The sequence below is a fragment of the Lepisosteus oculatus genome, chromosome 6 (genome assembly GCF_040954835.1).
Source record: "Lepisosteus oculatus isolate fLepOcu1 chromosome 6, fLepOcu1.hap2, whole genome shotgun sequence".
NCBI lineage: Eukaryota > Metazoa > Chordata > Actinopteri > Semionotiformes > Lepisosteidae > Lepisosteus > Lepisosteus oculatus.
Genome location: NC_090701.1, coordinates 48122517 through 48136404, shown reverse-complemented (window position 1 = coordinate 48136404; position 13888 = coordinate 48122517). Strand labels below are relative to the sequence as shown.

General features: G+C 32.7%; 1 protein-coding gene across 2 annotated transcripts in view; it reads left to right on the top strand.

The window, feature by feature from the left end:
• st18 (ST18 C2H2C-type zinc finger transcription factor) overlaps window positions 1-13888 on the top strand; it is a 135051-nt gene that overhangs the window by 32520 nt on the left and 88643 nt on the right. The window lies entirely within an intron of this gene.

Below are 13888 nucleotides of genomic sequence, written 5' to 3'. Positions count from 1 at the left end.
GAACCTTCTGTCAATTGAGGTCATTGCAACATACATCAAGAAAAAAAAACTCTTTAGGCAGGAAATAAAAATGATTTCAGTGTCACATATTATAATGCCTTGCCAGCTGTTTCACAATTCGGTTTCTTGGCTATTGATGCTTGTACATTCAAGTTTTTGAACTGGGCTTTTGTGGTTTAAAAATACATGTCTAAAAGCATTATCTTACATGGGTTAAAGGAAACGTACTTGGTAAAAAATAGCTTATTTAAATGTATTCTAGAGGTATCTAATTTTTAAACAAAAGGTACAGTATGTGTATACTTTTTTTGTAGGGCATTACATCTTTTCATTTTATTTGGTGAAATTGGCAATATCTGCTAAATGTTTCCACACATAAATCCATCAAAAATACCATCCTGTTTTTTTTAACTGATCCTCCCTTTCATCCAATGACAAATAACTGTTTTTGCATATATTTATGAGGTTCTTAGGAGCTTTACATGAATAAGTAATGAGCATTTCAATGATTTAATCTGCAGAAATTGAAGTTCCGGGTCAAAATTATTAGCAGTATTTCATGAACATTGTCAAAACCTGGATGGAAACAACAGAGGAAATGTCTGATAACAAAAATACAAGTGAAAAAAAGCGTAATTGAGCATTAAGAGTCGAGCGAAATTCCTTCCCAATAAATGGACTGATTTGTAATATTTTCAGTTTTACAATATTTTAAATTTAACAATGTTAGCTTTGTGAAACTAGTTAAAAATACGTTTATACAGGCTGATAAGAAAATGGAAAAGGCTGCAGAATATGAGCAATCCCCGTTGCAAATAATTCAGTTTTGGTTTGACTGCTTCAGTTGCCTAATACAAAATAATAGTGATCCTTGAACTTGTTATCTGATATGACTTTATTATTTCTCACAATATCCGTAATACTTTGCATTAATTTTAAGTGTGGAAAGAATGAGATGATATGTTCTGATTCATTTTGTAACAGTTTACTGTAAACTAGAATATAATACAACTAGAATCCCCTTTAATTACCTATAGTGCAAGACCATATGCATTTTTCTTAGATGTAAGCTATAAAATGTCTGATGTTTATAATACGCATTTCGATTGGGACATACTAAACTGTCTAACACTATGGATGTAGTAGCTTTTTGCTACAGATTTATGTATCTAATCCACTTTTTTATACATATCAAATTTCGATTGCTACGATTCTTTGTATTAATTTAACTGTGGGACTGCTAGTAACCTACAGTATATTGACCATACAGAAAACAAACAAGCAAACGGGTGCTGCTTATATTTTCCAGCTTTATGCTTTGGAAAACATTTCCAGATTCTTGGTTTATAATTTAAAAAATAATGTTTACCATTTCATCAGGGAAAATAGAGGTTAGGAAATATAACAATATAACAACGGCTCTAGTCTAAAAATCATCTTCGGTGTGCAGTATTTAAAATAAATAAAGTGTTGGATGTATATATAAACATCACCATTTGAAAAAGTATCACACTTACAAATTTAGTTAGACGCAATGTATGATATAAAGATGGAAAAGACAGTTCAGAGAAAAAAATACAAGGACATTTCAAAATCTTTTTTATTATTAAACACTGGGAGACACAACACAATAATGTACCAAAGTTCTAGAAATAAAATAAGCAACTACTCTCTCTTTTTATATAATTGATCATTTTTTTATTTTTTGAAACAAAAGGTGACCTTCTGGATCAAAGGGTTTTATGAATTTACTGTAGTGTTTTTATTGATGCTACTTATGAAAATCTAGTGTAATGTGTGCATTACTTGCACAGTTTATTCATGCTATTCTGCCTTGGGTTAATTGTAACCATTGTGATGTGGGCTGATTGTAACAAAAGTGGAAATTAGCACAGTGGTGACTATAGGGCCAGAATGAGATTCAAATAAATGCTGCAAGTCTCGAGATGAATTTGTTTTTTATTCCTTTTAACACTGAGGTTTTACAAATAGGCATTGGGGTTTTACAAATAGGCATCTGTTTCTCTTTTTGCTAATTATTTTTTTAATAGTCTATCATCCCCTTCTCCATCTGTCTTTTATTTTTCAACATACATGCATATCTCTTATTTTATACTGTTTGAGTTGTCTTATAAGTGTGTATTTGTACAATTACTACAGTTTAGTAAATAAGCATAGTTAGAAATACAATGCGCTCATTCTTGAACTCTGCATTTCCAAAATACAGAGTTTGCACAATGTGCAGTATGTCAGCTTATTCAGATGTTTCCTTTCAGATGGGTTCAGAATGACCCATGTATACAGATGGGTGAGGTTTGTGGGAGTGTTGAGATACTCCAGCACTTTTATGTGTAGGGTATGCTTAAAGTAATTTAAAGGCCCCAGCTTATGCTGTGTGTTTTCCGCCCAACACAGCAGAATTCTCCAAGAGGACTTTTTCCTGACTTGGTGAATCATCATGTCTCCATGGCGGGCAGTGTTTTAGTGAAGATGGTTTATCAACTCACACCGACATTACAGTACAAAGACAAAGTAATTGTACTTGAAAAAAAATATATACTGTAGTATTAAGGAACTGTCATTATTACAGTCATTGTCACATTATTATAGTGCTGTCCTGGCCAATCTCTTGACATTAACCCCACTTGCAGAACCTTGTGTAAGTTTTTCACAACATTTCTCTACAAAAGTTGCCCTGTACACCCACTTCCCAAAACTTCATCAACAATGATCTCTGATCTTGTCCACTCTTATGTGTAAGATCGTTCTTGCTTTGTGTAGGACCAGATGAGACATCACATACTGTAATACTGTATTAACCTTAGTCATAATTTTGTAGTGTTGCATATGGTCACAGGATAAACAGTTATTATTGTCCATAAACTATATAATGTGGATATACTCTATATTTGAATGTACTTACATTACAGTACTTCACAAAGGTAGAATGAATCAGTATATACATCTGAAATTACAGTTTTAGCTGGAGGAGGTGATTTTGGTAGTGCCTAATTCCTGCTTTTTCTCTTTGTTCCTGTATCCAAGTTAATGTTTGTGTTATTTAGCTTTGTAGGGAATGGGAAATCACTCTTAATCCATTGTTCATCCTAATACAATATAAACATATTTTAATTAGAGATGCTAAAAATGATAAATGTCCAACAGCATCCAATTTAAATAACTTTACCGTAACATCAAACATCTTTTGTACGTTTCGCACATTTTATGAAAACTGATCAAAAAACGAGACTGAAGCAAACAGATAAATGCATAAATGTAATCTATAAATTGTCATTGTTAAAGACATTTAAATTATTTTTAGATCAATGCATAACAAAACAATGCCAATTTAAAGTATATACAAGAGCCTTAATGGATAGATAATTAATCCATAAACCATACAGCTAATGGATTTGCATTCTGCATAGAATATTCATTTTCTTATAATTGTTTTTATACCCCATGTTGTAATTCCATTGTTCATTTCTGAACATTTATAAATAATATTAAGCTTTTTTTCTCTGAAAATTATATTACAGTTTATTAAAGTTCAGTTCTAAACTGTTATATTCAAATGTAGTACAGTATAACTCCTCATTACTGTTCTCCAACAGGTTTCTTTGAACTATCAAAAGCCTAAGATGTGAGAAAGGGTTAAATGTATTCAATTATGCAAACAGAACAGTTAGTATAAAGCCCAGGTTGAATGAAAACCCAAATTTCTTGTATCCTCTTTAGAGCTACAGTACAGTTATGTGATCCCTGGCATAATAAAAAAAATAGAATTCAGCTGTGTTTAGTAGAGACCCTTCTTAATGATTTTTACTGAATTAATGAAAAAAGGCATTTTGAAATTCTAAAATGCAAAATCAAGTGAACGTAATTGCTGCATGTTGTCTCCATGCTACATACATAAGAGTTCATCACCCCATTTATGATTATGAAATAGCAGTTGGTCACAGGTATCGTCTGGGTAAAAATCTGTGGCATGTGCCTTTATTGTAACAGCGAAGTCAGTTCTCAGTTTAAAGTGTTTGTCCTTCATTTCAATGAGCATTCTTCAATCAAAAGATAAACCACTTTTCTTTCTTTGATGTTTTGCGATGTCAATAGCCTGTCCTTGGACACTTACATTGAATGGAAATGTTTAAAAAAACATTTTAAAAATGAGTTCAAATCATTGTGTTTTCTACCTTTGAGCATATTGACATTTTAATTCATGTTTAATATTGTTGTATTTTGTTTGAATCTCTTCAAATACCATGTGGATAGAAAATATAATTCTAAGCCTTGAAATGCTGTGTTTTCAGTTGCTTTCCTGCTTTCTGACTTAGAATTAGAAATTCAGAAGCTCGGAAGACTTGTTATATTTTCATGACTTGGATGAAATCCTGGAAGCAACAGAGTGTGATGTACAATAGGAAGCTATGTTGGTGGCTCAACAGTGGGTTTGCCTGTGAAATGAAAAGCAGTTAATTCCCCAGATTTTGTGTTAGGGGGCACTATGACATTAGTGGTTGTTTTCATGTACAATGCTCACCCACTGATTTTCTTGCTGTACTTTTCCTGAGGGGAAAAAAAAATAGTGGTTTGAGGATGAGGCAGCATAGCTCAAAGGTTCTTTGTCTTAAATCTGTGAGGTGTTTGCACTTGAAAAAAACGTAAAACTAACTACGAAATGCATATCACTTATGTTCATATTTGAAATTCGATTTCAGCTGAGATTTTTGTTCTTCAAAAATAGAACATGAATGCATTGCTATTTGCCCATACCTACTGTACTGTTCTACTTGAGCCTAGATTGAAATGAATGATAAACAGTTTTTCTTATTGAGCTCAACTAATGTGTGAGTTAAACTTAATGTAGCCCAACTTATTGAGTTAAACTAATGAAGTTAACATGAAATTCAAAAATATTGTTATATACTTTACTCCTTCATTTATTATGGTGTTATACTTCCCTATAACACCACTTAATGCAACAGTTCTTTCTAATCCAACTTATTTACACAACACATTAAAACGTTATTCAATACGCTAACTTGAATTTTAATCATCAGATGTTATCTGTAAATAGAAAAGGTATCTTTTGGTGTCCTGACTTGCATGACACTATGCAATGCCTCCGAACTAGAAATCTATTGAAAACAGAATGTACTGAGAAACTACTACAAAAATACATTGATAAGGAGCAGAGTACTCTACTCCCCAATTCACCATTTCAACCAATCAAAATAACAAAAATCAAATTGAAAAAAGCATTTTCAGCCAAATCTAACTAGCATTAGGAAATCCTGCAGTATTTGAAAACCTGAATGATTTTCTTTTTAACTTACAGTATATATGTACATAATAGTAATTGGTTAATAATATTCCAGCATTAGTTATTTAGCTGCATGTTTTCAATACTTGCAAACTGATTCAATTTAAATATTTTTATTGATACTTTGAGTGCATTCAAAATATTTAAAAATTACAGTATGTGAACCCCTCCCTTTTCTTTACGAAAGAAACAACACAGGAGTGTTGAGAAGTGACACTGATCTTTCAGGATACTAATTCAAGATTTGCTTAAAGATAATTAAATGTTTTTTGAGGTTTTGTTAGTATTTATATAATTACCAATGTTGTTTTCCACCTTCTTCCAGAAAAAAAAATTAAGAGAAAAACTGAAAAGATTATGCAAGACTTTGTTCCTTGGATCTTTTACTTTTGCTTTAAGTGGGATTGATCAAGTTCTCCATATAACTAAGTTTTAGTTATATCAACATGCCTGTGCTATTGATCTATATTTTATTATTCTAAACAAGGTGTGGTGTAAAATATGCTTTTGTCTTCTGCCACACATTTCACAAAGCTTATGAAGACACTCAGAAAAACACAGGTACTAAGTATAACCATCTTGTGTCATGTACATTTATTCTATAGTAGTCTGTTCATTATATAATATAAGCTTTTACAAAGCACTAGTAGCAAAATGTAATACATATATTTCAATAAATTATGTAAAATGTTTGCATACAGTATTTCTGTTGAAAGTAGCCATATATCTTTGGTCATACTTGTTATTAATGTTGTATTTAATAACAAATATAATTGACATAAAAATGTCTCATGGTTTTCTCCAACAACATTTAAGCTGTAATACACTCTCTATTGATTAGACTTTATTGCCAGTGAAGATGATAAAATCAACTTGAGAGGACAGTAAAATATCAATAACCAAGACTGATTTGCTCTGGGATGTGACAAAAGTAAATGAACAAAATTAATATGCAATACAATATTAAAGTTGTATGAAAAGACACCATGATTGTGCACAAATGTAGAATTTGACGAATAAGGAAGATATGTTTTTAATGAGTATATTGTACTAAAATTAAAAAAAAAACATTTAATGTATTTATTTTTCTAATTATTTTTCAAATATTCATATTTTTATTATATTTGACAGTATTCATATAAATCAACAGTCTGTGCTGGTTATTCATTTATAGTTTTGTTTATTTAAGAGTTTTCAGGGAGCTTTAGAATTTTGAACACAAGTATGTTATTTATTTATTTCCTGAATTCAGAAGTCAAGGACTGTTCCTATTATGAGCAAAAAAGCAAACTACTGCATTTTCCTGGTGGTTTAGATACTTGTTTACCAGTTTTAAATACCATCATCTTTTGCTGAAATCCCCTTTCAAAAGAACCTTTCAGTTGCTGGAATAAATTCAAATTAAAATTTAAATCCCTCTTTTGGATTTCTTCAGCCTCTTTTAAAATAGCTGCTTCTTTTTAAAGAGCTGTTTATGTAGTGATCTGTTCATAATCCAGTTTGTTTCTCAACAGCGAAAAATACTGAAATCTTATTATCAGAATCTTGGAGCGATGATGCAAGAAATCAGTGAGTGAAAACATCTGAATCTTTAACAAGTTTGTAAAATTGTTCAGTAAAAGTGATCAGCAAAGAAGAAAACCCTTTAGAATGGAAATCCAGATAAAATTAACAAGGGAAGCTAATATTCTGTGAGGAAATCCATAGTATATTAGCTTTCAAAAGGGACAAAAAGAGTACAACCACCAACAATTAAGAGACATTTCCGTTATTAAATATGTTTTATATCTATTTTCAGGAAGAAAAAAAATGTTTTACTTTCTCAAAAATAAAAAAGTTACCACACTGAAGTTTGTGAATTATTTGTAGTTTAAAAATAGTGAAAAGGGAAGGATTTAGATTAAACAAATGTGTTTTTGTTTTTTTAAGAAGTTAGTTCCTTTATAAATAAAAATGAATATAAGAACATACTGTAAGAAAGGTTTCAACTGAGAAGAGGCCTTTCAGTCCACCTCGCTTATTTGGTTGCGAGTTGTTAGTTGAACCAGGGAAATGGGAAATATAGTCATTTCTTGAAAAAATCCAAGCTCCCACTGCCCCTTAAAATTTCTTTTTGGACCATGAATAGCTGAGTGTAGCTTAGATTTTCTATAAAACAATATACATAAAATGATAAAACACATTTAGACATCTGAACAGTGAGTACTATTGAACCTGAAAGTTTATATGCAATTTTACTGCCTTTTGTGGTGATCAAGATGATGTGGTCACTTTGGCATTTTTACAAAAATCAAACAACAACAACCACAATTTCAAAGAAGATGTGATAAATTTAACAAATCTTGTGTTTTGAAAGATTTTTTGCAAATTTTTCTCCCCTTTGTTAAGCATCACACATGTAATCACATTTTTAACTGTGCATTACATTCTATTGTTATCAACTTAATGCTGAAAGTAGTTAAAAAAGACATTGCTCTAAGAATTCATTTCCACTGAATACTCCTTTTAAGAAAGCAAGTAAATATCCAAAACATTGACAATTTTAGTTCTTTCTTACAATTTAGATTGTTGTGTTTTCTATTAACGAAGTTACTACATCTTGATAAAATGGTACGTGTGTTGATAATCCTAGAGTGAGGGTCGCTTAGTTACACGTATTTTTTGTTTTAATTAAAACAGTTGTTGAGTAGTTGAGTAAAGCTTGTGTTGTCTAAAGCTGGAGTATTCAATTCCATTTGATTCCATGACACCCAATAAAAAAAAGTTTGGACATCAGTATATATAATGTTCACGTAGAGAATATTGAGAACTTTGTTGAAGTTGTATACTAGGAAATCTATGGCATTTGATAAATACGTTTTGTGACTGCATTGAGTTTCTCTATATAACAAGATTATGCTGCTGACATTATTGACTTTTCTTGTTATTCATCTGCACCAGATAGAGCTGATTTAAATTTCTTGGTACTGTTCATCCTGGCCTTGCACTATATTTAATTTTAATTACAAAATTATCTTTACCTTAACTTCCATAACATAAAATAGTAACCTACTGTATGTGATAAGCACAGTTAGATACAGGGTTAAAGGCATTCTTCCTTTTACTCTGCACCATGGTGTATGGATATTGTTTTGCAAGCAAGATTTCTGTCATATTGCTTAAGTGGCAGATTGAGTATATATTACCAATGCAGGGTAACTATTATTTGCAATTAATTTTGCTCAACCTGACACCCATAGAATGATGAGGTTCATGAAATCATGTGGCTCTGAATTATGATTTTTAAATCATTTTCTAACTCTCCCGTGAAATTGGTGCATAACTCTTTTGTGTCACCGTGACTTATGTTATTGTTTGTGAATGGCTGGTGAAATGAAGCTTTTGCGTGACCAAAGAATAACCAAAGAGAACAAGATAAGGTTCTTGTCTTCAAATAAAAGTCATCGGTAGTTTCTGTAATATATTTCTTATAATGTGGGAATCTCACCTAACTGCAGAATGTATTTTGTGCTGAAAGTGAACAAAATTAAAATATTTCTTCACTTTAGAAGTAAAGAAATGTGACTGCAGTGTGATCCCAGGTTTAATGGAAGAAAGGATTTTGGCTTTGTTTTATAATATAAGCTAAATTCTGTTTTCAAAGCAAGTTTTTTTTTTTATTTGAATTATTTAAAATAAATCAGTAAAACACATTAAAATGGGGTTCATGCTGATGTTTGCCATTGAATTCAAGTTAAATTGAAGATGATATGGAAGAGGACATGGGCAGGCTGTTTAATTGATGCTTTCTAAATTGGATTTATTGTTAGAAAAGAAATTATAATTATTGCTAAAGAAAGTTAAAAAAGACTTAAACAAAGAAAATCAATGGCCAGCGCCATTAATCACACCAGTCCTACTACTTATACTGGAGAAACTCTCAGTTCCTAATCAATTTCTTTGTTTAGTTGAAAGGACATTTGCATGCTGATTCACGCCAGGAAGCTTCATGCATTGGATGCAATCAAAAAATTTGTAAATCACATTAAATAAGAGCTTCTTGTATACTCTCAAAGCATGTCCATGAATAGAGCAACCGAACTAATGCTTCTTTGTAAACTGGACTTTAAAGTTTTCGTTGAGTACGCAATTTGCCAACACACAATTTTTGTGCATCATGGAAGAGGTTTCTGTTTCTATTATATCAGCCTATCAGCCTGTCTCAATCATTTCAATATAGAGATATTTTCTTACATTTGCATGTTTCTATGGGTTTGCTTTTAATTCCTTTCCTGTGCAACCCTACAAAGTTTTACCTGAACACTTAAAGAAAAAGGGACAATCAGGTATCATTATTTTTAGTTTATGTCAAATCAAACATATTGCATGTATTATAAAAACAGAGAAAGTAAAGGTAAAACAAACCTAATCAGAACACAAGTTATGATTTTTGTAATATTTGTAAATTGATGTTCCATTTGTAATTGTAACAGCATAAGCAGACACAGCAGCCCAGTGTATCAAATTGTGCCTCATTTCAAAATAGAGAATTTAGTCAGAATGGACTATATTCTCTATATTATACTGTATATGAAAATAAAGTAATAGAAGGACAGCTATTAAATAACTTCATTTTCTGTGCTGGAGGATGTGTAGGAGATGTTAACAACAAAAGTAGAACAATGGGGCTTTACCTTTGAGGAGAAATATTTATCTTAGCATTTATTATTATTAAAACTACACAATCAAGATGTTGTTAGTGTTGAGCAAGAGCCATTATAATCTAAATTGAGTAAAGAGGAAAAAATAAATAAGATGTGCTTAATTAATTGTAAATTTGTAATAGGAATTTACACGCATACAGTATACAAGGATGTAAAAGTGGCTTGACTAATAGAGAGAATTGAACTCATACAATGCTCATACTCACTCAGAGTAACTACTGCCTGCAACCATGATTTATGAGAGGGAATATCATGAGGTGCAGGAGTACGGCATCTAAATCATACAAAAAAACAATACATTATTATTCTGTAATGTAGCCTTATCAATGTTACTTCTGATTTCATATTTTTCATTTGATATTTTATTTTTCAGACTTATAATAGGGTGTGTATGATTATGGTGAAGGTCAGAACAATCTAATAATAATAATAATAATAATAATAATAATAATAATAAAATCACCCTTAACAGAAGAAAGCACTGTATGTTAGTCCATTGTAGGGTACAGAAGCAAATAGAGAAACCAGTTAACCTACTGGATATGTCTTTGTGAAGTGGAAGGAAACCAGGCCTTCTGGAGAAAACCCATGTGGATGCAGGAAAACATGCAAACTGCACTTGGATTTTTAAAATTTTTGTATTAAATTAATTTATTGTGAGAATTAATGCTACACGGTTAGAGATTCTGATAAAAACAGTGAGGCACTCTTGGTGATACAGTCACTGTCCTCACTGTCCTTTTGCTACCTAAGTGAATATTATGCTTAAACATTAGTTCAACAAAAATTGTCTTCTGGTTTTATTTTTATAAATTCATTATTACATACAGTACAGTGACTGTTATGGGCCTGAAGTTTCATGAAAAAGGAAAATATGTTTTGATTGTGATTAAATAAATATAATAAACCCTCAGTTTAACGTTCTTCGCTTTAAAGACTGTATTGGATTTAGCCCACAAAAAATAACCTGTCCCTGCAAACAAAGAACTGTCCAGTAAAGTGGTAGCTAGTCTGGACAACAAACTTGGTTTATTCTTATAAATAAGGCAAAACAGATCAAATAAAATAACAGTATAAATAACTTGTAAAATATATTTATTGTAATATTTATATATTTATACAGTATACCTTTAATTAAGTATAAAAGGCATGAATATCAATGATTCTCCATAGGTCAATGGCTTAAAATGGGTGTTTGTGTTTCATATGCTTTAGTGGATTTTATACAGTACATTTGCCACACGTAAAATAAGACCTTGTATATTTATGATAAAAGGGCACAAGAGCAATTTCATTTACTGTGTTGATTGAAATTATTAAAATAATAAGTAAAATATATTTCTTATATAATAGAGTGTTTTGTGGTTGAAAATGTGATATTAATGTTTTTTACAGACATTTGGCAATAATGGACACTCCTTCCCCCCTATTAGTCAATTGACAGTATATAGTAAACACATCAACAATCTGTTTCAGGCTCAATTGCTCTTCTCATTCTATTTATCATATGATAATACACAGTACCTAACAAGGCCCATCTAAAGATATAGACAAAATCAAAGATTGGTCTGATACTTGACAAGTTTAACATTGATCTGGCAAGGTGATCTATACAGGTAGTGGAACTAATAACTATACATATTGCATGGGTGTTTCTGAGCTGCAGAAAGCAATCCATGATCTGGATGTTAATGTAGATTCTTTTGTGTTTTCTTTTCAAAACCATTTAGAAAAGTGGTCAAATAAGCAATAGCACTAATAGCAAAACGTTTATAAGCAATAAAATAGCAAATAGAGCATTTGAGTATAGAGAAAAAGATGTGAAAATCCAGTTAAGTCCAAGCTGGTAAGACTTTATTTAGATTGTGCTGAGGTGTGGTCACCATACCAAAAAATATTTTACAGCCTTAGTTCAAAGAAGAGGAGTAAGATTGATCCCTGGTCTCCGGATTTCATAATTATCATTTATGTATAATTTAAGGGAGCTTACACTCTTTAGTTTAGAACAAAGGATATTGGAATTGAAAATAGCTGGATGACATTTTAAATTAACTTAGCTACTTAACTATGAAATGAGCAAAATGGGCTAAATGTTCGCCAATCTTTTGCAACATTTTTATGTTTGCATGTTCTTCTATGTATTGTTAATACATGCAAGCACTCCCTAGCAACACTTATGTAGTGCATCCCAAGACTTGTGAGCCTAATTGAGTGTGGTTACTAAGAAATAAAGCCCTTAAACTTTTGCAGCACTTTATTTTTCCTGAATTCGTGTTTTACTGTGGGCTCACACAGTATGTATCAAGTGAGCATTCCCTAGCAACACTCATGTAATGCTTGATTAGATTTGGCAAGCTGATGTGGCTGCAGCACCAAAGGAGTGAAGTCAAGGCAGCACAGCAGACTCTGTTAAAGGGGATACACACTGACTAATTGTGGGTGCTCTGTAAAGCAATCACCCTCAACCATTTTTACAATGGGTACATTCTTGTTTTATTAAAATATATATGCTCTTCAGCCTTTGAATATTATCCAATTGTACATTTAAATTCTAGTTATTCTATACGTATGACTGTGTGGTTAGCTGTGTGTTGCGAATACAAAAAAATATTTTTCTTGGAGTCAACTTTCTGTCCCATTATCAAACAAAGAAGAATTGAACGATGTGTGCAGTGTGCCAGGGGTTATGGCTCTCAGTCCTCCTTGTTTCCCTGTACCATATCTGTCACGCCCTCTGCAGCCAGAGGGCGCTCCTTCTCTGTCCTGTCCCTAGTTTCTGGTCTGCTGTCCTTCCTGTCCCTGTCTTTCCCTTGGGCTATATATTTCCGGGTCTTGCACTCTGTCCTCGCTCAGCATTGATGTTCGGATGTCCTGAGACCCACCTAGCACCAGGGCGCCCCACGTCCGCTCCCTGAGGGCATAGGTTTCTTTACGGCATTCCTGAACTCTTTGCACTAATGAGCCCGGGCCTTTTTCCCGTCTCGCCGCTACGCATATGGGTCTTTTTCTGCTCTCCTGCTCCCCACGGTTAGTCCCTTTGGACGTCCGTGACAATATCTTCTGTATTCAAGGTAGAACTGATTTCTCCAGAGAATCCCCAGTTTTCTCATAGTAGGACCATCTCAGGGAGCAAACTGATAGCACTGTACCATATAAATGATGAATGACATTTTTCAAAAATGGCCTAAATGACAGGCCATATTGAAACCAAGGTCTTATTAACACCCTATCATTGGAGAGCCCCTCTTTGCCCATGGAGATGTCTGAGGAGACATACAATGTACCATATAATGACACTGCCGCAGAGGGAATGCATAAAGAAGTGAAAAACTGAAGGCAATCTTTTATTTTGCAGTTCCTGTCATTACCATGATTCAGCTCAGTTCAGTGAAGTCTGTACACCCTCTCCTAAATACACAAATTTAATCATGTTCCTTTATCCCATCAACAGATGGTGTAGTTCACCTAGTGGTAGTCAATAATATACATCCATCTATTTTCTAAGTGCTTCATCCATTTCAGAGTTACAGGGGAGCAAGCAAGGGTAAGGTAGGATACACCCTGGGCTGTACTCCAGTGCAGTACATTGTATACACAGACACAGAGGTTCAGTTTTCCCGGAAGCCTATGACCATACCAGACTATGGAGGGAAACTGGGGCACCCAGACACAACCCAAACAAACAAGGGGAGAATCTACAAACTCCATGCAGATAGCACCCCAGGTCTGGAACTGAATCCAGGGCTCCAGTGCTGTGAGACAGAAAAGCTAACCACTGCTCCACCCAGCCACTCTTGTCCATAAAAACAAGTCAGTTCTTTAAAGCACAGCGCTCAAACTTTTGATGCTAATTTTTTTAAAT